Genomic DNA, 23,910 nt, shown 5'->3' with positions numbered 1-23,910 from the left:
TTTAATTATGTTAAATTTGTAACAATGAAAATATATCCTGCATATCAGATATTTACATTATGATTCATAACAGTAGCAAAATTACAGTTATGAAGTAGCAACGAAAATAATTTTATGGTTGGGGGTCACCACAACATGAGGAACTGTATTAAAGGGTCGGGGCATTAGGAAGGTTGAGAACCACTGACCTAGAAGAACCCAGAGAGAAAGGGGCTACAAAACCAGAACTACAACCCACATTTCACCCCAGGCACCAAGCAGGGAGGGAACTCAGGGATAAATACCCCACCCTCACTGTCCTGCCTACTCAAATTTCTTTCCATGCCTCCCATCCACCAAGCTAAGCCAGAAGGTGGAAGGCCAGGTTGCTCATTGATTTAGTCGGTACATGTCATTACCTAGGACACAGAAGTGTATAGAAAATGGGAGAGTAGACTGGGGGTGGAGAATACTCAGCACACAGAGCATGTCACTCACCCCTTCTTATCCTCACAACAAACATGTTATTCATGTCAGCAATTTACAGTGAGAAGCTTAAGTTCTGAAGGTCACGGAACTTTCGTCAGAATACACAAGTGACAGCACTAAGATTGAAACCTAGAACTTCTTAGTCCAAAAGGTGTTTCATTATATATATATATAATGTTTTTATTGATTCCAGAGAGGAAGAGAGTGGAAGAGAGATAGAAACATCAGTGATGAGAGAGAATCGTTGATTAGCTGCCTCCTACATGCCCCCCACTGGGGATCGAGCCCATAACCCAGGCATGTGCCCCAACCAGTTGCTCATTGATTTAGTCGGTACATGTCATTACCTAGGACACAGAAGTGTATAGAAAATGGGAGAGTAGACTGGGGGTGGAGAATACTCAGCACACAGAGCATGTCACTCACCCCTTCTTATCCTCACAACAAACATGTTATTCATGTCAGCAATTTACAGTGAGAAGCTTAAGTTCTGAAGGTCACGGAACTTTCGTCAGAATACACAAGTGACAGCACTAAGATTGAAACCTAGAACTTCTTAGTCCAAAAGGTGTTTCATTATATATATATATAATGTTTTTATTGATTCCAGAGAGGAAGAGAGTGGAAGAGAGATAGAAACATCAGTGATGAGAGAGAATCGTTGATTAGCTGCCTCCTACATGCCCCCCACTGGGGATCGAGCCCATAACCCAGGCATGTGCCCCAACCAGGAATCGAACTGTGACCTCCTGGTTCATAGGTCCACGCTCAACCACTGATCCACGCCGGCCAGGCCAAAGTGTGTTTCTTTTTCATAACTATGGAAACTCTGAAGTTTTTCATAGGAAAGTGAGAAAGGCTGGAGGGCAAAAATAGAATTGAGAAGCACAAATAACAGGAGAAAAGCAAAACTAGAGAAAGAAAGTAGCTGATGCATACTGAGCACTGGCTGTATCCCAGGCATTGGGTTAAGCTTTTAAAAAAATGTGCAGGATCCCATTAATCCTCTCATCAACTATATGAATGAGGTATTATTACCTCCATTTCACAGAAGAGGAAGCAGAGCCTTTGGGAGACTTAGTAATTGTCAGGGTCAGCCAAGTAGCAAGTGGTAGAATGAAACCTATGCAGATTCTGGGCTCAGGTCATAGAGAATGTGTGTTGGGGGCAGGGGGGAGGGGGCAGTGAGGAGGGGAGCAGGAACCAAGATGGAAAAAGACTGTGTGCCACAATTGCCCAGGACTTCAAATGTCCTAAGAGCTTTTTCTTGTTATAAGAAAATCACTTTTTTACCTCTGTTTATTTTCTGCTCGTTTTACTATTCATGCATTACAATATCAGTTGTGGTGATGGTGGCAGAAAAGGAAATGAAACTCAGTTTGGGCCATTTTATTATTTTATGGACACCTATGCAAATTGAGAGGCATATTCAAAACGGAACTCACCATATTCCCGCTGAAATCTGCTCCAAATCCTCTATGCTGTCTTAGTCAATGGCACAACCTACTTTTCATTATCTACAGGAATCTGGGGACCTTCCCAGACGATTGTTATTAATAACCACTAGGTTCCTCTTTGAGTGGTTCTTTAAAATCACTCTATATCATTCTAAAAGCATTGCATCCCTTTTGGGAAGATTTATTTCACTCTTTTGAAATATAGATATCAGTTATCAGGCACCATGTCCTCTGCCGTTGCTTGCTCATCCCCTGTGCCTGCTATATACCTCAGTAAGTGGCTCTTAGATGAGTGAATGGAAACTGGGCTTCTGTAACTTTTCTACATAAATGAAAGCATTTGACTTGCTGCGAACATGTTCAGAAATGGATGCCTCAGAGTTTCCAGACATTCTTTCCTCGGAAAGACCAGGTAAGGCTGCGGTTGCCTGACTTCCTTTTTCATTTTCTTTGATATCCCACCTGATGTTAGCCCTGCTGTTCTTTAAATGTCAGACTGACTTGGAACCAGTCCTTTAACATGCTGTTTCATGGGGTTTGCGGATCTGAGGTGCATTCACATTCTCTTGCTTCTATTTTCATGAACTCTTCTAGAGGACATGGGTCAGAAAGCCTCAAGGTTAACTGACTTCCAGATGGCATTTTTCAACCAACGGGTCTATATTTCAAACTCTCAAATGCCTTGGACACCTAGTCAAGTGTTTTGGCATTTGTCCCTATCATTAGTAATGATTTCAAACCTGAGTGGTTGGCAAAGAATTCTTGAATCAAAGGTACCAAAGTTTCTTTGAGATCACTGAACATAAAGCACAATCTTTTAGCTTCCAAGGAGGTGTGCACAGCTTGCTCTGAAGAGAGAAGCCTGAGGGCTACACTCTTCAGGTTTGGAGTGTTACTTACAATGTCTCTTCTGCCACGGAGGCAGACGCATTCTAAATCAATCTCAGTTTATCCCTCTCCCTGCCCTCCCCCTTCCCTCTATTATGTTTCAGCATGCCATCTTGCTGAGAGAAATGTGGAACGCCACTCTGCACTGCCTGGGCGCTGTAGCATTTGTGTTTAGTGGGCTGCTTTCTCTGTGTGACAATCTCTCTTACTGAATTGACATTCCACCCTGCTTGCTGCTCCCAGTGTCATCCCTTCTATCAGCATCTGTAGCAGTTGTGCTTCTTCTGGCTGAAAAGTCTCAATGTTTGCCTTTCAAATGTCATTCCTTCACCTCTCTTCTTATTCCGACTCAAATGTATTCAGAATAAATGATGCACAAAGGACAGTTTAAACACAGAGAAGCAGTTTCGGGCAAGGCAGCTCCAGTTCCAGGGGCTGTTCTTCCCTAACAACAAGTGCTGCATTGTCATTTAAATGCGTTTCTGGCACAGCAGACATGGCTGTGGATCTGCTTTGGCAACTGGAGAATGTTCAGGGGTTGCCAGGCAAAGAGGGAAAAAAAGAGTAGACGAAGAAGGCATAGAATGATCAGTTAACATGAGCTGCCTTTCGTTGGTTTCTCATACTCACTGCCCCTCAACAAGCTGGTCTTTACCATGAAAAAAGCTAGTAATCTCTCTCTCCCCTGCCCATGGTGGGTTCACCATTTCTCTCCATGGATCCTTGCACCCTGACCACATTAAGTCTTGCTTCAGATCTTCAAGTTTGATATTTCATCATTTAAAAAATTATAATATGATAATGCCAATGAGAAAGGTTGTGAAATATGTATTAGCATCCAAATATGAGGTATTATCATGCAGTAGGCATGCCAGAATCTTATCCAGAATTTAGCCCTTACAGTTCAGACATGGCATAGGAATAATATAGCTCAGTTTATAATTTTTAAAGCATTAAGTTCATTTATTAAAATGACATCACTGGGAGATGAGGATGGGCTGTGAGAGAGAGACTAATTAAATTTCTGACATTTTCACAGCTCCCAAGCATAATACAAGTGCAGATATCTATAATGGAGAAAACACCTTCCCAAACAGAAAGTCCATAGACATGGACCATTCATCTCAAGTGTCCTCTCATTAATGTGATTAGTTCACCAGGAAGAAGGTGAATCCACAACTGATATCTTTGCCCCTTGGCACAAAAGGATAATCTTTTTTTAAAAAAATATATTTTATTGATTTTTTACAGAGAGGAAGGGAGAGGGATAGAGAGAAACATCGATGAGAGAGAAACATCCATCAGCTGCCTCCTGCACACCCCCCACTGGGGATGTGCCCGCAACCAAGGTACATGCCCTTGACCAGAATCGAACCTGGGACCTTTTAGTCCACAGGCTGATGCTCTATCCACTGAGCCAAACCAGTTAGGGCCAAAAGGATAATCTTTACCTTTCCAAATGGACCCTGAAACCCCTACTCAAACCTTGAGAAAAGCTTCACACAATTTATCAAATTACCCAGCAATGACTGATAAGGAACTCAACTTTCTTTCTGCCATTCTCAGGCTTCTAAATCCCTGAAGTGTGGAATACCTGATGTAAGATAAAGCCAAATTGTCCAACTTATATTTAAGAGAAGGATCTGAATAATCTCCTGGGAAATAAGCAGCAAAACCAAGAATCAAATCCCACTATTTGAGGGCAACAAATGTAGATAAACCTGTGCTATTCAAATAAAATAGAATCTAAAAACTAAAAAAAAAAAAATAAATAAAAAAAATAAAATAAAATGACATCACTGCCTCGCTGCCATTATGATATGACTCGGGGTTGTTTTTCTAGTGGCTAATTGATAAGTAATGCAAATACCTTTCCACTGTGTGGTTTGTCTCCTTCATAATCTATTTGCCTCATGGTTAGCCAGGACTGAAGGCTCTGTGTGTGACCAAGAGCAGGGTGAAGCCACTTGACCCATTTGGACATTAAATCCATCACTTCAACCTCGTTAGATATAACTAACCACAAAAATAGTCATTAGAAAGCAAATTTTCCTTGTAAGTTCATTTTAACTTTTGAGATCAAGAGAGATGAAAAATAATTATTTTCAAGCCTAAATACCACCATAAAAGTTGCCTTGCCTTCTTCATTAACAGGTTCAAGTAAGAAAATATTTAATCTGCTTTTTAGTGCTAAAATCATAGTATTGTATAGCTCTTATTATGCACTAAAAACTTTACTTAAGAGTACTAAATGTAAAATTAGTTAATCCTTATAAAGCTCTATATATATAAAAGCCTAAGCGACCAGTAACTATGACACGCACTGATCACCAGGAGGCAGATGCTCAACACAGGAGCTGCTGAGCTGCAGTGACTTAGCAGCTTCAGTTCTTGGGTGATGCACCCGGAACCAGAGAGGAAGGAGTCCAGTTCTGGGTGCGTCATCCAAGAACCACACTCTCACAATCCAGGACCCTTGGGGGATGTTGGAGAGCCAGTTTTGGCCCGATCACCTCAGGCCAGGCCAAGGGACCCCACCGGTGCACAGATCCGTGCACCGGGCCTCTAGTTCCAGTATAAGGCACATTAACGACTAAGTAGATTGCCAAGTGGCACACAGTAAGTAGTAAAACTGGGATTTAAGCTGCAGTTGTAGCTGAAGAGACCATGCTCTTGACTACTATGCAATCCTACTCCCCAACCCCTTGATCTTGAACTATCAGCAACAACAAGTACCTGGACCAATACATGCTTTCTCATACTTTTCCTTTTCATCATGATTCTAAGCATTCATAGTCCAACTCAAATGCCAGCTCTCTCTAACTCCTTTGCCTGAGACCCTCACCAAAATAATAAATAAATATATTATTATTATTATATTTAAAGTAAAACTATTACTGTTTTCTCTAGTGGTGGCTGCCTTCCTGTACTGCTATTATAAAGGTGGATTGCCTGCTTTAATGATGGCTTCTCTCCTGCAATGCAGACCCCCATATGCATAGAATGGGTCACATGTTTTCTTCTCCATGTTGCTCATATGCTTTGGGCATGGACAGCATCCGTCTCTCTAGTTATCCACCATTAACTCCTCATATCTAGACATGAGTAAATCCTCTCAAGAGGGTAAATGATGAAGGAAACTAGCAATCCCTTCTTGAAGAGAAGAATAAATTTATATTTGAGGACATAATTGGTAGTTACCCTACACTGATCAACAATGAGCTTTAAACCTTTTCTCTTTTTCTCATTTTCCACATACATTCATTAGTTAGACTTGTCAGCAAAACCTTCAGAATACATCCTAAACCTGATCACTTTGATTTTTACAACTATCACCTTAGTCCATCCCGTGTCTGAGTTTATATTTTTTTTTTATATAATAACTTTTCTAACTTGCCTTCTGGCTTTCACTCTTGACCTCCATTCTCCAACTACAGGCAAAGTGATAACTTGAAATTATAAATCAGATCACATCACTCTTCTGTTTTCAACTCTCCACTGGCTTTCATCACACTTAAAATAAAACCCAAAGCCTTTATGATAGCCCTACATGGTTTAACATTGGCTGTTCCTTCAAACTCACTTTCTACCTCCCTAACTCTTACTCTCACAACTGGAGATACACTGGCTTCTTTGATATCCCTGGAATATGCCAAATACATCTTATTCTAGGGCCTTTGAATTTGCCCTCTAGGCTCCCTACTTGGAATGCCCTTACCCCACACATTCATGGATATTCATTCCTATTTAAATTGTCACCATGCCAGAAAGTACCTTTTCTAAAAAAATGTACCTCCCCAGTCATAATCTATTCCTTTACCTATTTCATGTTTCTTCACAGTATTTTGATTTCTTTATTATGTGTTTTCTATTAGAATGTAAATTCTCTGAGATGCAGGGCTGTTTTGTTCGTTATTTTATCCCTAGCAGATAAAAATGGTATGTAGTAGATAGTCAATAAGTATTTGTTGAATGAACAAAATTTGGGTTAGTTCTAGATCTAAAATATGAGTTTTAGAAAGTTTCTCTGTTTAGTGCTATAAAATGTGAGTGGCTCAATTTCAAAACTACTAGTAACCTTTTAGGAAAATTCATGAAAATATTCCTTTTTTGTCTTTGAAGAATGTTACTGATATAGAAATAAAACAAAAAATGATCTGAATATGGGTTTAGGGACACAGCAAGAGAGAGAACAACAATTGAGAAAGACAGAACCTGAAAGATAAGGTCCTTCTTATTTCAACAATTTAAAATATGAATACTGTATCGATCCACGTAACGTACCAAGATCCACTGAAATCTTGTTAGTATGACCAGCGTGAATGTCAGGATTAGAGATTTAGATCTTTTTAGCCTTATTTGGAAGTCAGTAGATTTGAGGTAATACTTTAGACTTCAGGCTCTGACAAGGTTTGCCAAATTGCAATCCTTTTGGAAAAAGCTATAGGAGCCTGGGCATCTGGGAGAGATTTACAGAAATTGAATGCTATAGATAGGAGGAGTTTATTTCAGTCCTTGTGGGTTGCACTTGAAGTACGCTGGAAGTTAGAGGCCCTCTGTGTCTTCCACTTTGAATACTTGGTTGCATTTAAACTCCACATGAAATGATTTGTACAGAAGTCACGTCTGCTGATAAAGCCTAAACTCACATAGCTCTAAGCCTTATTTTGGATGACTCAATTGCACACATACTCAGTGATTTCCTAAAGGAAACTATTTGGTATGCTTATCATATCTGATACTCCTCGTGTTACCTATTATTAAAGCACAGCTCATCTACAGGTTGGCAGCCTCCCACTGTTCGGACCCTGGTGATGGCACTGCCAATAGTTGAGCAAATGGCTGAAAAATCACAAGATGCATTTTGCACTGCAGATTTGCTAATGGGCTGTAATCTTTCACTACTGGAGAGACAGCGTTACATAATTTTGAAGCAATGAGGGACTTTGTACTACTCAGACTCCTTCATTTTATAGTTATAAGAAACTAGTCCCCAGTCAGGGCAGTGGCTATTCATGTTCACCAAATTAGCTGGCCGTAGAGGTGACACTGGAACACGGTATTCTGATAGCCTCTGTAATCTTTTTTTCTTGGGGGTCGAGGCTTTATTGCAAGATTTATAAATGGGATAGGCAGAAGGTTGGCTCTCATGACCTTAAACCCCTGGTGTTACACCCATAAATACATTCTCTCACATGGCAAAGGGGACTTTCCAGATGTACTTAAGGTTACTAATAATCTGAGATTAACATAGGGACATTACCCTGGATTATCCAGGTGTGGCCAGTGTAATAACATGCACTCTTAACAAGAGCAGAGAACTCAGAGAGATTAGAAGCCAAAGAAAGACAGAAGTGCCACTGATGGCTTGAAGATGGGGCTCCTGAGTCAGAGAACATGGGCAGCCACTAGAAGCCTCAGCCCACCGCCACACAGAAATGGGGACCTCAGTACCACAGCCACATGGAACCCAAACTGGCCAACAATCTGAATGAGACTGGAAATGGGTTTCCCGCCCGAGGCACCAGAAAGGAATGCAATTCTAATATCACCTTGATTTCAGAACCCAGGTGAGAGAATGGAAACTGAAATAAATGGGTGTTGTTTTAAGCTACAAAGGTTTTGGTAATTTTTTTTTACAGCAGCAGAAAATTGATACAGTTTGTCAAAACGTTTCTTCTACCCCTATCTCAGTCTTTTAGAGTTTAATGGTGCCCTATATCCTCATTTTCATCTCTAAGTAGGAAAATGATATATGTAAATGTCAACTTGCATGCTAACTTTCACCCACACACGAACAGGGCTTCCTCCATCCCAGTAAATGCCCTCCGATCTTTCTGGGGATCTCTAGTGGATGGGTTTTTTATGGGCCTCACAATAATGGCCTCTGTCTCTCCTTTCATGGGCCCCTCTTGCTTGCCATTTCCATTGCTTTGCCAATGCCCCACCGCATGGGTTCACTCATATCTAAGATCCGGGAGGTGTTGCAAGATGCTCCCAAAGCTTCAAATCTCAGGAAGCCAGAGCTGTGCTGGTTCTGCACAGAGACAGACGGAATGGACCGCTCTGTCTCTCTGTTCCACTCACAGTCGCTGAGCTCCAAAGAAGCTCTCCCTGTGCTTGGGCGTCCCACGGGGTCCTCTCTACTTTCTGTGAGGAACCTCAAGACCCTTCATAGCCTTCTGCTGTGTGCCATCTCTTCCTACAAGGAGAAGGAAAACCAGTTCATGGGAGTCCCGCCACCTTCTTTCCTTCTTTTCTTCCCTTCTCCTTATCTTGGCTCCTCATCAAGTGGAAGGTATTCTCCCAATGACAAAACAAAACCTGCCTCCCTCACTAATGGAGAAAAGCTGGTGTGTAGGCCTCCGTGTATGCATGCAGGCATGTAATTATCTGACCAGCACACATATTCCTTATAAACTTAGAAATGATTTGCCCTTGGTTAAAATGAATCAGATGTTATAATCTCTCAGCATGTTTTGGTGATAGAAACTACAGTGGCTAAATAGGGTTCCTAAACTATGTATGTCCACCACCTAATCCCCAGAACCTGTGGATCTTACCTTATATGGCAAAAAAAAAATAGTGATTAATTTAAGGGTTTTGAGAGGAAGAGTGTATCCTGGATTATCCAGGTAGGCCATAAATCCAATAATAAGTATTCCTGTGAAAGTGAGGCAGAGGACAATTTGACAGACACTACAGGAAGACGTCCGGAAGAGCAGGAGGCAGCATGGCCTCGGGGACAGAGATTGGAGGTTCTGCAAACCAAGAAATGGCTGGAGCCAATAGGAGCTGGAAGATGCAAGAAACAGATTCTCCCCTGGAGCCCTTGAAGGGAGCACGGCCCTGCTCAGACCTTGATTTCAGCCTTCTGGCCTCCAGGGCTGTGAGAAAATACTTCTCTGTTGTTTTAAGCCAAGGCTGTGGCAATTTGTCATGGTAGCTGCAGGAAACTAACTCAGACAACAAACCCTTAGATTTTAAAATTGTGTAAAATATACAAAATGCTTTCCTTTTTAGATGCTCGCTTATGAAGAGAGGAGCTTTACTGCATGTAAATCAGTGCTCACAGCCACCTTGTTAGATGCTGAACTTACCAGAATATTTGGTCAAAGTATTTGTCAATGAGCTAGTTCTCCTTAAAAGCCTGTAACATTGTACTGTACATTGCTAATCAATTTGTATTTATTGAAAGCTTACTCTGAGTAAATCAAATCATTATGCCAGGAACTATAGGGGAGGGAAAAACAGTGAAGAAATAATAACGCCAAACACTTTCATAGCACTATGTGTCAGGCACTGTTCTCAGTACCTGGCATACAATTCATTTATATAGCATGATATCCACAGCCCTTTGTGGTTAGAGCTTTTATTGTCCCACTGTACGGAGAATTCAGAGGCACTGACAAGAGTCAGGTGACTTGCCCGAGGTCCCAGGCATGGTTAGTGCCATTGCTGGGAGTCAGAGTCTGGACTCATTGACTGCCCCCAACCTTGGGTGATAGAGAGAACCACACCTCAGAGGCCAACTGAAACCATGAGATAAGTCCAGATTCTTAGCAGACTTGGTAATAACAGCTGTCCCAAGTATGCATTTTCTCCTCAGTGCAGATTTGGTGAGAACGGGAAAATGCAGCATTTAAGTCCTAGGTGTTTTTTTTTTCCCCCCTTTCTTTCTTCTAAGTTACATATACCCAGGCCCCAAAGTTCTCTCCTTACCCTGCTCTGGTCTCTGACAATCAAGGTTCTGTTTCTACAAAGATCTTGCCAGAAAGTGTCACACCCAGAACAAGATCCTTTTCATTGGAAAGCTGGCTTGCTGGGGAGGTGAAGGGAGGAGGGCGTGGTAGGGGCCCCTTATCTGGAGCACTTTGGGTTTCCTGGCTGGTGGCACCAGGGGGGCAGATGTTGGAAGCCTTGTGCTCTGTGCAGGTGTAGCAAACACACTCCTCGGAAGGTTCTCTTCCCACCGAGTTGATGGACGAGAGGCTGTGAACTGTGATATAACCAAGCGTTAGGCTTGTGAGGGTTGAAACTGCACAGACAGCTGCCTCCTTTACCGCCGGGAGGGGCGGGAGACAAGCTGCCTGGTTGACAAGAGACGCGGAGGATGTGTGCAAAGGTGTTGCCAAAACAGTTAACAGAATCCACGGAGAAATTTCGATTTCTGTTGTTGGAAAAAGGGGAGGGAACCGAGGAAATTGAACTTTCAGGGAAGTCTGATAATTAAACTCAGGAGCACTGACAGGGTAGCTGAACGCAACAGATAAATAACTACTTTCCTGTAATTATAAGCCAGAATGGAAACATATGAGACAAGCTGGTTCACTTGGTATTTTCAAGTCTGACATTTCGATTCTAGGGGATATGTGGATCTGTGTTAACAGAGTTCCTTTTTCCCCACGCCCTTCCCCTTTCCCACTCCCCATTGCTTCCTGAAAAAGAAATGTGATTTTGGCGCCGGTCTCCGGCACGTTCCACAGGCACCCTTCACATCACCTGGCACAGCTCAAAGCCCGCTGCTGCTGGCACGGTTGCTGAGAGAGTGTCTGCTTTCCTAAACGTCATCATGTAGCATTAAAAAGAGCCCTAGTGCCCCCTAATAGAAAGACATATTCTATTTATAGGTGTCCTTCATCGTCCTACAGTGAAAGCTCTGACCAGTCATCTCATGTACGGACACGTCATTTCACAAAGAGGAAACCGAGGCAAAGAGTCCTTTGCTAAGATGCACTGTTTTCCGTAGGAATAAAACAGACACTGAAGCCCAGAGAACAAAACCATTCTTCTCTTGGATGAATAGAAAGGACAGGGAGACGCCCAATTTCTCTCCTTTCTTTGAGAAAAGGGTTAGAATACTTTTAACAGCTGAATTCACACAATAGGATAAAGACTTCGCCCTTTTCTCTGTGATGTGTGAACTGGATGGGCGCCTTGGTCTTTAGGCAGCGATGAGAATGAATGCTTTTTCTGGGCTGGTCTCATAATGAACCCACCCCATTGAAGAGCTGAGCGATGTCCCTGTGGCCTCAAGCCGAGTGACCTGCAGTGACCTGACTCCAACTCCAGATGGTTTAGGTTTTACTGTGCTGGCCCCCCAGCCCCATGTTCTCTCCACTGTTTTTCATTCACAAAAGCAGCGTGGTGATTTATTAATTTCTGTGGGAGAATCAGCTCCCAGTGCCCACCCTGTGGCCTGGTGGGGAGATATTTCCCAGCTTTGTTGGAGAAGACTGTCCACCCGCCTGGCACTTGAGCAGGACGACATGGAATGCCTTTTGTTGTAAACACCTAATTTGTTCATTCTGAACTGTCTGAGTAACTAGATCAAAGACCAGTGTCAAATGCCTAAAGCAGTGTTTGTCAGCAGTGGACTTTTTTATTCTCCTTGTTCTAAAGCCACTGAAAGGGGGTAAAAGACTCTTACTGTATTTCCACAAAAGCGTTGGGAAAGCTCGTTGGCAGCCTCTTGCAACAGAATGAATACATGCTCCTGAGCACTGGCCATTTGTCTCCCGATTACAACAGACCCGGGGGGACTGGTGCTGGCTTTGAACTCCACCTCTTCCCCCCAGAGCCTCTTGCTCTGACAGTTCCACCCCCCACCCTCCCAGCACAGAGCTCTGGGAGTCAGAGCTCCTCTCCACTGTGGGTTTTGTCTGCTCAAGAAATTAAAACAGGGCTTTCTCGTTTGCAGTGTGTTGACTTGTCTTGGGGAAAAAATGGATTTTTAAACTATCCTCATTAGGAATTCAGTGGTGGTCATAATGAACACATTGATCGCGCATGTGGGTTTCACATGCGTGACGAACGAGGGCGACAATGTAGAGGAAGCAGAGAAGGGCCTGAAAAAGGCATCCAGCCCCTAAAATGAAAAATGGCAACAGTGGGCACAATGGCATTAGTGGCTATGCTTCAGCCAACTGGGTCTTTTTGCTCGTGGCTTTATAAGGACTCACATTATGCTTTGCTCCTTGTAGGACTATTGTTTTGAAATGAGGTAGAACATGTCTTTATTACCCTGAAAGCACAGCTTTTCTCTTAGGCAGTCTTGAGGGCTGTGGAGGTGTATTCTCCTCACTTACATCTGTGTTCAAGGGCATCCCTAAGCTCTGCTCAGGCCACCCTTTGGGAGGTAAAGCTTAGGCTGAAAGTTCATTTCACACTTCGCAGCAGTTGTAGTCATTAACCTCTATTTCTTGCTTAGTTTTGTTTTATTGTTCATTTCCTTAAATGGAGAGTAAACTATAAAATATTTGCAAAAGCTCCCTCTACTTCAGATGATCTAAATTTGTTTTATACATTTGCCCCCATCTTCTTTTGTATTCATACTCACTTTGTTTTCCCCTCTTCACAATTATTTTTCTTATATTATAAAAGAAGAAGGAGGAGGAGGAGGAGGAGGAGGAGAAGGTGAGGAAGAAGCAGTAGCTGCAATGAGCTGTGCTTTGGCAGCTTCCCTTCCCTCCCGTTTCACGGCTGGGAAATGCTGGAACAAAGGCAGCCGGTGATCCTGAATGGGGCTCCACATTCAGCCCAGCTGGTGAGGCTGTGATCTGCCTGGGATGAGAATGCAAGCTTTTCAGCACTGGTTGAGATTTTTGTATTTATCTTTGGAATGTATGCTCAGCCATGCTGGCGAATGACATGTTATTGCCGTGTCCTTATGTGGCCCACCACTTTGCTGAGTGGAATGGAAGAAGTGGAATGTAAAGAAGTGACTGTCCACCCTCAGTCAGTACGAAGTAGTCTGGCAGTTGCTTTTAAAACACAAATAGAGTCCCAGCTCATGTCAGTGTCAATGTTATCAGGGATTTAGTTCTTGTTCTGTTCTGGCCAGATGTGCATGTGGGGAAGTCATGCCGCTTCTGCTGACATGTTACTAGTGAACAGTTCTTGAGGCCTGGGGGGCAAGTAGCAAAAATGGGATGAACCAAAAGGCAGTGAGCATCCTTAGTACTGGGGAAGGCATGGGGGTGGGGGTGGAGTAGTTATCTAGGTCACACCCAAACTTCTTATGTAATGCATATCCCAATCTAGAAATCTAGCATTCCCATCGCAGGAGATATTTCTCTTGTGTCCCCTCCCAGTCAACCCCCATCCCACCCCACAGGTCACCACTCTTCTGATTCTTATCCCCTTAGATTAATTTTCCACATTTGCTTTTAAGTTGCTAAGCCATCAAGTCCGATACGTACATCAGAAAGACAAACAGCACTGCTTTGAGAGTTGAAGTTTTATGTATATTTTATATAATATTTAGATTCATCTGACCCTATAAAATATAATCTTTGTGTATTAGAGATATGTTAAGAATCATTCTGGAATATTTTCCCCTAAGCTATTTAGTATTAATGACATTTCATGAAAAATAGAGATTCAGTGGTTGTTATAAGTATTTGGTTTATAAACTATAAACAGATCTGTGAAGTTAAGGGTTGAAATAGCGCAAAGGCTCCAAGTGTCTTAAGATGACAGTTTCATAGAACAGCAGCAACCCTTTTAACCTCATTAGATTAGCCAGAGCTCTCATTCTCTCCTAAAACACAGTGACTGTGCCTACTGTTTTCTGCAAGCAACTGGCTAGAGGGCTGTTCTCGGTGGGTCTGTTCATTTGCCCCCTCTGGTTGAATGGATTCCTTTATTGTGTTTATATAACACAAGCTTTACTTCTTATTAATTTTATAAATATTACATCAAGTGGCCAAAACTGAATGTGAAAGAAAATTTAATTTCTTTAAATTAAATTTATCAAGAATGACTTGATAAAGTTGACGTGTTAAAATAACAACAAAGTTGATGTCAAATTAGATGGACTTCACAACTGTAAAAAAATAAAAGAGGAAAGAAGTTCTCTTTAAATTCTTAGCCATCTAAAGAAACTAAACTGGAGGGCAAAGCTGATGCATGATGGAAGTTGTCTATTTTTATTTATTAAATAAACACATGGCACTTTCAATGAGCTCGGCACTGTTCTAGGTGTTTTAGAAATATTAACCCACTTTTGATTCTCATAACTACTCTGTGTGGTAGGTAATATCCCATTTGACATAAACTAAGGCACAGAGAGGCTATGTAACTTCCCATAAGTCACACAGCTAGCAAGTGGCAGAGCTGAGCTTCAGAACCCAGGCAGCTTTGTTTAGATTCCGTTCTCTTTCCACTGTGCTGCCCTACCTCTCTTTATCTACGACAGTCTCTGCAACTCTCCAATTGACACTTCCACTTGCAGAAGGAAAAACACAAAATGCTGTAGTTCTTCATCAAAAGACTGAAGAAGGAAATTTCAACCTAAATTGTGTTTTTGTTCAACAAAAAATGCTTCTATTATCTTGGTTTCTCTCTTTTTAAATATCGGCTTTAATCTGTTGCTGTTTACTGACCCACTTCCATTGGATAAATGGGCTTCTACTCTGCAAACAGTGGCTTAATATATTCATTTCCCATCAAGTTTTAAAAGAGCACAGCTGTCTAGTAGATTTGTTAGCAAGGCCAAGATTATCTGTGAAATGAAAAAGAGTTGAATTAGATGACTTATCAGACCCCTTCTAACATTAATGTTTTGTGGTCCCAAATGTCTAGGCTCTGAGGGGCTTCGTTAGCTTTATATTGTTTTATGAACACAGATGTACATGCCTTTAACCTCACCCACCTGCTCATAATTGAAAAAAAGAATATTAGGATACTTAAATAAGCCCAAACCATCTCCAAAGCTGGCAAAACATCTGTTACAAGTCATTTTCTTATGTGAAAGGACAAAACTTTCCTCTCTTTTTGTTCTTGCTATTATTTTTCTTAATTAAGGAGTAATTTGCAGTCATTCACAGTAGTCCAATGAAATGCTCAGGTCCTATGCTATGAGTTTTAATAAATATATATACTCATGTAACCTACAGTTTGATCAAGTTATATGTAATTTCCATCACTGCAGAAGAATTCTCATGTGGCTCTTTTAGTCCGTACCTTCTGAGCCCTATAGGCAACTGCTCTTTTGATTTCTATCCTCAGAGATTCGTTTTCCTGTGAACAGATTTGCTTTTCGATTGTCAAACAATATAGTGTAATACAGCTTATCAGAAACTAAATAGTATTGTATTTGGCACTGAAGTGTTAGGTCTGATCTATATAATACTTGGACTCATCTGACAATATAAAATGTAAATGAGTAGTCAAGTAATGCCATGCTGATTTCGTCATCTGCTGAAATACTGATTTAAAAATAACCTCTGAGAGGAAAAAATAAGTCTAGAAAGCTGGGGTTCCCAAGTTTGATCGCTGAGTTTGTGCGTATTTTTGCAGATCGTGATATCTCTCGTGCCCTCTCTTTCTCTTCCTCATGTGCACATGGAAAGGATTGGACAAACGTTCTCTAACGAAGGCACCTAGTGCTGCCTTGTCTTCTCAGAGCACTACACTCAAAGCACATTACAAACCCAAAGTGAAGGCATTGCCTTAAAAACTGTCCCTTGGATTATGTGGAAACATATGTTGATGTTGTAGAATGAGATATCTATAAAAAACAAATTACTTTCAAAGTCATTAGTTTAGGCAGTATCCACTTATTTATAATATTTTTTATTCCATCACATGCCTCTTGAAAAGAATGATTGTTCCTATTGTTTATTGCTGTGTAAGAAAATTCCACAAAGCTGGATAGCTTCAAACAATATATTGTAAATAACTCTCCAAGTCCTGTGGATTGATTCATTTCAGCTGGGCAGTTCTCCCTGGGCATTTCTCATGTGCTTGCCATCCAATGGCAGCTGGATCTAGAGGCCTCTGAAGGTTTCTTACTCATATGTCTTGTGTCAGGGCTTGAATGGATGAAACAGTTTGAACTGGTTGGGTATCTCCATGCAGCCTCTCTATGTGGCTCACTTGGTCATCCTCAGAGCATAGGGGTCTCAAGATACTCTGACTTTTTACTTGGTGGCTGGCTTCTTCCCAAAGTGAGTGATGTAACTGGCAAAGGCAGAAACTTCTAGGCCTCTGTAGGTTTAGCTTCAAAAGTCAAGACGCATCACTTATCCCTTTCACCATATGCTATTGGTAATGAAGTCACTTCACCTACCCAGATGCAAGGGGAGGGATATTAGACACCACCCCTCAATGGGAGGGGAAGGGGAGAAATGCCGCCATCTTTAACCTACTGCTATGAGGTTTATATTTTTAGAAAAAAAAACATAAGCTCTCTCTTTTATGTGCTCAACAAATGTCAATGTGTAATTCACTATTTAATAGTTAAGTCATTTATAAGGTCAAGAGGTCAGAAATCGCATAAATTTTAGATATATAATCTTGACCAAGTCACCGCACCTGTTTGAAATTTGGACTTTTTTTCTGTAAAACTTGTCATCTCACCCTCACCCCTTTAGAAGAGCTATATAGATTATGAGATAACATATGTGAAAGTGTAGAACTGTGAAAACTAATATAATGTAAGGTATTATCTTGGTTATCATAAAAATGACAATAATTCCATTTCTTCTGCAAAACAATGAAGTAAAATAAATGTCTTCTTAAAGGTCATTGAATTCCCCAAGACAATTTTAGATACTTCACCATTTTCCTTTTGTCATGAAGACTAGTTTCGCAGAGATTCCTTTCCTGAATTCTGACTTACTGTTGAACCTGCTGTATTTTTTTAAATAACATGAACACTAATCCCCACCTGAAATTGTATTACCTATTCATTCATCTCTCTGTTTGGGTATTTTTGTCTCCTCTGGCATATTTGGTGTCAGACGTCGTTGACTAAATGAATGATTGAGTGAGTAAATGACTGGTGTTACTATGTTAGACAATCTGGCATCTCGTTTTGAAATTTCTTTACTTCTATAGCTCTAACAACTTCCATTTACATTTGACTTCAACAATACATTACAGGAGTCAACTTGAAACTAGTCGTTCCTTGAAGCAACTCCTTTTCTCAATTTTCCCTCTCTGGATATGGCCTCTTACAGCTGAGATAAACTCTGGCAATCCTTTCTGAGGCACTTCTCTGGAGTATGTCTCATTTTTTCAGATTTTATTATCGTTGTCTCAGGCGAGGGATTCATCTTGACCTTTTATCTAAACTATTACAAAAACATTCTAGTTAGTTTTCTTCTTCATCACATTCCACAAGCGTTAGCATCTTAAAACTTAGGTTTTGTAATGGTATTCTGCTCTTCAGAAAACCTGTATGCACCACCCCTGTGCTTACAGGAGGGATTACAGGCTCCACAACATTGTAGTCTAGTTGTGTCCCTCTTTTCCTGTCCATCTTTTCCAGTAGTGCAGACTCCCAACATTCCAACAATGCAAGTCTTCTAAACAAGTGTGTTTCAGTCTTTAGAGGGCATTCAAGTAACCTGGGGATGTTGTTAAAATATAAGTTCTGATTGGGAAGTTCAAGGATGGAGCTTGAGACTCTGTATTTCTAACAAGCTCCCAGGTAGTCAGACCTCTCTTGGAATAGCAAGGCTCCATTATGGAGTGTGTATGCCATGTACTTCCATGTATCTGTGCCATATTCTCTTCTCTCACCCAGAATGGTTTTCCTTACCTCACTGTTTGGTAAATTCCTATATTCTGAAAGCCTAGATCTCATACTATTTCTTAAAGCCTTTCTTCCTACCTTGCTCAGGAAGACTTCATTGAATCTTTATCTGTTTTCTTATAGTTCTTTGTTGATACATGTTTAGCTGTATATGTTTGTTTGTTTTTTCCTCCTAAGCTGTGATTTTTTTGCAGGCTGTCGCAGTGCCATTGCAATTTATGTTGGAATTAAAACTCATACTCAAAGTAATTATTATATAATCTATAAAGCATAGAGTATAAAATATACAATGTATAAAGTAGAGTATTCAAAAAATCCTATGGGAATACAGAGGTATGTGAAAGAATTGCTGTGTGTCAACTATGTGCTAGTATACTACAAAATGCCTTATATAGCAACTGCTCAATACATATTTGTTGAAATTGTTTTAAAGCATGATATTAAGTTCAAAAATTTATTACAGAAAATGCTGGTCTGGCTATCAAGACATTTTTACTCTCTGTTGGAGAATGTGTTAGACCATAAATTACCTGCTTGAAAAATGTATAATATTTACTATCTAATTTAATGATCCAAAAATCTGTACTGAATCAGAAGTAGAAATGTTAAAGTAATTACCTTGAGAACTCAATTTAATGAATGCCCAATATGTGAAAGCATTATTTCTGTAATCTTTTTTATTGCCCAATTTATCATTTTTATTATTCATTTACTTATGCTATATAGTTCTAGAATGAATTATTATCTCTATCCCCCCATTTTTTCAAATATGATCTCTTAGAAAGCCACAAAAAGCTTTTATTTGAGTAGAGTTTTGATACTTGTTAAGTGAGTCTGTTTGATTCTTATGTGCTTTAAATAATTTCCCTAGAGTCTTCCCTTAATTATATCCATACATGTGTTTAAACAAGCATTTGCTTTCTTATAGTCTAAATTCTTTCAACTTGATCTTCCAGGGTGACTAGAAGACTCAAACTGTGCTGTTTGCAATCATTTAATGGTTGTGGTCTTTTAAGCATAGAATTCTGAGTTAGGAAGGCAAAGTCCTTGCATGGTATAAATATTTGTATCATACAAATAGCGAGGGGAATATACAACATGGCCAACACTGGTAATTACATGACAGTGGCCTCCCTCACACCCACCCTAGATTCAAAACAAGAAATTACACATATGGTTTGTCACCATCACAATTAAAGAGTTTTTCCTTTTAGAACATACAGAGGAACATCTTGGTAAGAATGAATCATAAACTTGAAAAATAACTGATTCAACTGCAGCTTCAGACTCTTAAGAACTTCTTACATGATTTTGGCCTAAATTTTAGTACATTACATAATTGTTGTAGAAACCTGTAAGTGGAACTTTGCAAAATGCTTCCAAAGCTTTTAAGATTATCTAACAAATCATACACACCAACAGAATAATACTTCCCAGCTCCAAGTTGATTGTGTTAGAGAATTTTAAGAATGAAATGAATATAAATTTACAAAGATACTAATACTTTTCTATTTGCGTATAAAACAATTAATTTGAAAAGAAGTACAGTAGTAACCCAAACATTTCCCAAGGTGTTTTTAAACCTATTAAGAATGATGGATGATATTGAAAAAAAGGAAGGCTTTTAAAAAGCAAGCTCCAGGAAAGAGTAAGATATTAAAAAGTGAATCAATTCTTTGGATTATTTGAGTTTGTTTTACAGCTTGGTTTATTCTAAAATAAATTTTATTTCTTCAACAAACTACTATGATAAAAATAATACCTGCCGCCCTCACCAGTTTGGCTCAGTGGATAGAGCGTCGGCCTGCGGACTGAAAGGTCCCAGGTTCGATTCCGGTCAAGGGCATGTACCTTGGTTGCAGGCACATCCCCAGTAGGAGGTGTGTAGGAGGCAGCTGATTGATGTTTCTAACTCTCTATCCCTCTCCCTTCCTCTCTGTAAAAAATCAATAACATATATTAAAAAAATAATAATAAACTTAAAAAAATAATACCTGCTATACAACTTTATTTTGGAATTTGGGGGTGGATGTGGGAGATACAGCAAAGTTATTTGTTGTATTTTTAATGTGGGGGGAAATCTCTTCAAGTCTTTAGCTTCCAAACTGAGTTTGATAAAAAAGAATTGATAAGAGAATTGGCTGATGACTACCTTGCTCAGTGACATAAACTGCTGATGTATCATTTTGGTTTCAATAGATCTGGAAATATCAAGCAAACTACTTGGTAAGTGTAATAGCTTGCACTGTTTCATGAGAGTAACTGCAAATTAGAGATTGGACAGGCTTGTGTTTCCATAGGCAAAATGGAAATTTTCTTTCATGAATTTGGACAATGTGGCCCAGAGTCATTTCAATCCTGTCTGTGAAAAAGTGTATCAATTTAATTGAAGCATGATTCTTTAGCATCCATAAAGATGGCTACTATCTATGCTGTGTGAGTAGCTAGCTAGCTTTGGTGTTTTTCACAGTACTGTAATACCCCCTTTCTGAGCAACCATTCTGCAATTGTCCACAGTTGTTCTTTGCTGAGAACTAATTAGCATAACACATCCAGGCTTCTATTTCTAGAGACTAGAAGCACTATGTCCTAAAGATGGTGTATTTTGCATCAAAGAGATAGTGATAATAAAAATTATTAGTATTATATATAGAAATTATTTGAGATCTTGTTTCTCATGTTCCTGTATTTATTTGAATAATATATTGGGGGTAAGGTACCCTAAAGCAAACATAGTAGAGGGAAGGGCTTCAAGACCTGTAGCCAAAATGCCTTGCAGAACATTGGTTCTGTCTAAAACATCCATGGAGACATTTGGTCCATGACAAAAGGCCCTTGATATTCGGTCCCATTTACAATTATTGGACCAATAAAACATAGTATTGTTATGTATTAATCCTATAAACCAAGGTATAAATAAACATTATGGGCTCTTTGAACCCAGGGATGTTTTCTAAGTGTGGACAGGACCAAATATCAAGGCCCATTTGGCATGAACCAGATATGCTCATGGACACTTTGGATGGGACCAAATTTCCAGAACCTTTAGGCATGGACCAAATGATTCTGTGGACATCTTGAACATGACCAAATGCCCACTAATCACCGAAATGGTGTAGAAAATGCAACTTCATCTGGGGTTAGTACATGTGATCAATAACAAAAGAAAGGATGAAGAGAGAAATGCCTTGCCCAGCAGTGGGGTTTTGTTTGTTTGCTTATTTGTCTGATTCATTCACTTACTAAAATAACCACCGCCTAGAAAAAAAGAGCTGCTTTCCTCTTTTAAGATGAAAAGTTTTGAAAGGAAACACTGCAGTTTAGTCTAAGAAACACAGGGAAGTTTAGCAAGCCCCAGTGGCCACAGGCACCAAGAGAGGGTTCCAAGCCAGAGTGTAGGAAAAAGGGTCATGTCACAGACAGTAGCCACAAGCCATAACTAAAGAAGACTGTTGTTTCCTCTAGTCACTTAGAGACCCAAGAGATGGGGGCTTCACGAGACAGTTACGTAGCATATCTGGACTGCATGGCTTATGTTGCTCTCTGTTCAATTTCATCCCAAAGCACTGCGTTGTGCTCTTTTAAATAGGTAGCTTTCACTTACCCAATAGAAATCATTTCCCAGTTGCCGAGGGAGGTTTCATGTGAAGTGAAAAAGCAAAGCCCCTTAAAAAAGTAACCTTGTCCTTTGGGACAGGGTCATTTTAACCCTAGAATTAAAGACACTCAGATTAGTTGATATTCAAGGTAATTGTGCCATCTAATCCCTCTACTCCTTTTGCCTGCAGAAACAGCCAGACAATAGTTTTGTTATAGAACAAACCCAAATGTAGGGTTCACTATATAGTAATTCAACCACATTGCAGAAAAGATCTTGCGACTAATGCAAACCATTTGGGTTTTGAACTTGTCTCATGAATAGATTCCCTTGACATAAAATTTTGCTAGATTGACCACCTTCCCTTCTCTTCTCTTCTCACCCCCTCCCTTCCCTTCCCTTTCCTTTGGATACTTCCAAAAAAACGTTTTTTCACCGATACAGAATGTAAGCAGCTAGATGCCTCACATTAATACCTCTAGCCATAGCTTACATTGAAAAGCTAGTTCCAACGCAGGTACTTTGCATACACTGGCAGCCTAACACCATTGAGAGCCTCCATATGGGTGCAGGGACACTGGACTGTGGATTATCCCAAAACCTATACAGTCAACAGCCAATGTAATGATGGAACACAAATGATAGTAGGTTATAGCTTAGACTCCTATTTTGAAGGGTGGTGTTGGAAGGGAGAACAGGATGATTCCTTTCTATGCCTGTCCTCTTTTCAAAGTAATAACTGGAAGACATTGATTAAAGTTACTGAATTAAAAGTACAAAAACAATACATAAAACCCCAGAAATGTTATGAGTCAGTAGTAGGAATACTCCGTCAGTCACAGGATGCTAAGCTTTATCCATTTCAAGTGCATATAACCCCTTAGGGCATTTTTTTTAGGGGAGTGCAGTCTCATTCCAAAAGAAAAAAAAGAACTTGAAACATTGATCCTGCCAATTTAGATTTTACGAGGGATTTAAAGTCACCACCACCTTCTACAGGGTTCATTCACACTCAGTTGGGACAAATAATGGCTTAGCAGGCATTGTTTACAATCCTGGCGGACTCCTGTGGAGCTAATAAGTCTAGAAATACCACTTGGATGGAAACGAATGATAATATATTATTATCTGTTTTAAAAAATCCACTCCGTAGTCTCATGTATAAAAGTAAAAAATGCACAGGGCTTAGACATCCCTTTATTGTATCAAATTAAATCGGATTTAATGCCTGGTTGTGTGTCATCCAGCTCAGACCCATTTGTACAAAGCTGTGGAGTGAGGAGCTGGTTCAGATGAATGAATAGCTTTCTCATTACTTCACCCTATTCTGCTGTCTCTTTTCCTGTCCTTTGTATTATAATGGAGGACAGCTGTGGCAGTGAAGTGAATATTAACTAACCCCAGAGCCTCAGCAGATTGTGACTTTAATCCCTGCAAATACCAATAAAATCAAAATTTAATTACACTCAGAGTAGCTTTGTTAATGCCTGAAAAATATTTAACAATTAGTAGTTGGCTTAATTAAGCAAACTGCCTTTCACAAGCAACCTGAAAAGTCCTCCTAAGCCCTTCCCCCATCCATTTTTTTTTTAATCCCTTAGACTAATTAGTCTGATGTAAGCTCATGGCACTTCATTTACTATCACTGAGTTTGCTGCCTCGTTGATCTAGGCTCCGAGCTTAACAGTCTCTAATAGAAGAGGAAGTTGTAAAAAGAAAGAAATCAGATTCACTGTACACAGCTACTTAACAAAAAATGATGCTTTTACTAATAAATGTTCTGGATGGATATATATATATATTCTCATTCATATACACTGAGTGGCCAGATTATTATGACCACCTGATGTTTGTAGGCAAATTAGCTATAATTTTGCACTGAAGTTGCTAGAGGGCCAGACCATTATAAACAGGGAAACAGGTTGTTTACCACGACAGTAGAAGTGATTTTTTTT

This window comes from Myotis brandtii, unplaced genomic scaffold (assembly GCF_000412655.1).
Source record: "Myotis brandtii unplaced genomic scaffold, ASM41265v1 scaffold470, whole genome shotgun sequence".
NCBI classification, from domain to species: domain Eukaryota; kingdom Metazoa; phylum Chordata; class Mammalia; order Chiroptera; family Vespertilionidae; genus Myotis; species Myotis brandtii.
This window is presented reverse-complemented; position numbering follows the sequence as displayed.